Genomic DNA, 1,626 nt, shown 5'->3' on the forward strand with positions numbered 1-1,626 from the left:
GCTTATGGGTTTTGAGGGATCACACGCTTTCCCCAATGGCAGCTGAAAATTGGTTACCTCTTGGTCAACAGTGGGAGGGGCCTACTCAACATGATCGGTTGGAGGGACTACCTAACAACAACGACAGGTGATTGAATATGACGACTCGCCCACAACGCCAGGGGCCAATGCTCAATTTATAACAAAACGTAATGGAGTCACTAAGGTGGCCGTCAAAGACAAGTGTTATTGCTTAGTGTGATATGGCTTGTGAGTTAAAACAGGGTGGCCGCTGCCGCGTTGGACAGGTGCCCGTTTTACACAGTTAAATTATATCGAAAAAACGCAAGGGAGGAATGGAAAGTGACCGTTTGTACAGGTGGCTGTCTTATAGAGGTGGCCGTCAGGGCAGGTTCGACTGTACAGCCGTTTACACAAGCGTCTCTGGTGTAGTGGTTATAGTAGCTCCGTCGTTGTCGGACACACAAGATAAGAGTTCGATTCCCTTATGGGAAGGATTTATTCATTGAGCAACACCCCCCTGAGGTGCTACTGACCGAAGTGTATTTAGGCCTTTCCCAAAGGGGGGACATTAACAATGTTCTTAAAAGGGGGGGGGGGGCATTAACCATGTTCTTATGCAAAGTAGAATTGTGATTGTAAATGGGCTGATTCATCAATGTCTTACTCATAACTGTGCCTGAACTACAACAGGGAACTGCTGCTTTTTCTTTCCTAATCCTTACTAACGTCATTTTTCCTCTACTTCTTTTGTATGTTTGTCACACTCTTGTGGCCCCCTATTTCTGGGGCGCCTTGATAGTGTAAGTAGACTTTGTACTGTTAAAGCTAGAGAGGTGAGCAGATTAAGCCTGATTCCCTGTAAGGACGTCTCCGTTGACATCCACCCCTTGGCGGTCATGTGACATTATGCAGTTGCAAGCGCCGAAAATCCTGTACTAAAACAAACACAAAAACAAAATTCATTGAGCATCTCCTGTCTTCGGGGATCTTATAATATTATCCTTCCCAACACGGGTTGGTCCTGACAGGCAGGGTCGAAGCAGCCCGCCTCAATAATGATATAAATTGTGGCGATGGGAGCATTAAACATCTTCAGTTACATTTTTCCAGCCGGCTTTGCCATCAGCCAGTACAATCGTTTTAAGTAACTAGGTCGTGTAACCTTGATATGTTCTCGGTCTCAGAGAAGTGGGAATAGACTTTTTTCAGTTGATAAATCTTAGAATAAAGAGAATCGAATGACACAAAGAAGACTTTCAAAACGCACATGTGGTTGTTAAGTAGTTTTCAGACAGATTAAGAACTAGTTTTCAAGTGGTGCTCCAATAGATTTTGAATACTGCCAGCAAGATGAGAGATATGAGTCAGAAAGATCTCTGCCTTGATAATGGAGGCTTTCAATGACGCTTTGATCGTGGATTACAGGTGTCCATCACTTCAGACTGTTTGTCTTACTTCAAAGTCTCTGCTAATATGAGTATGATATTCTTACTTAATGTAGGCTTTTATGATGGAAATAGTCTCTGTGTGTGTGTGTGTGTGTGTGTGTGTGTGTGTGTGTGTGTGTGTGTGTTTGTGTGTGTGTGTGTGTGTGTGTGTGTGTGTGTGTGTGTGTGTGTGTGA

This window comes from Aplysia californica, unplaced genomic scaffold, assembly GCF_000002075.1.
Source record: "Aplysia californica isolate F4 #8 unplaced genomic scaffold, AplCal3.0 scaffold00120, whole genome shotgun sequence".
NCBI lineage: Eukaryota > Metazoa > Mollusca > Gastropoda > Aplysiida > Aplysiidae > Aplysia > Aplysia californica.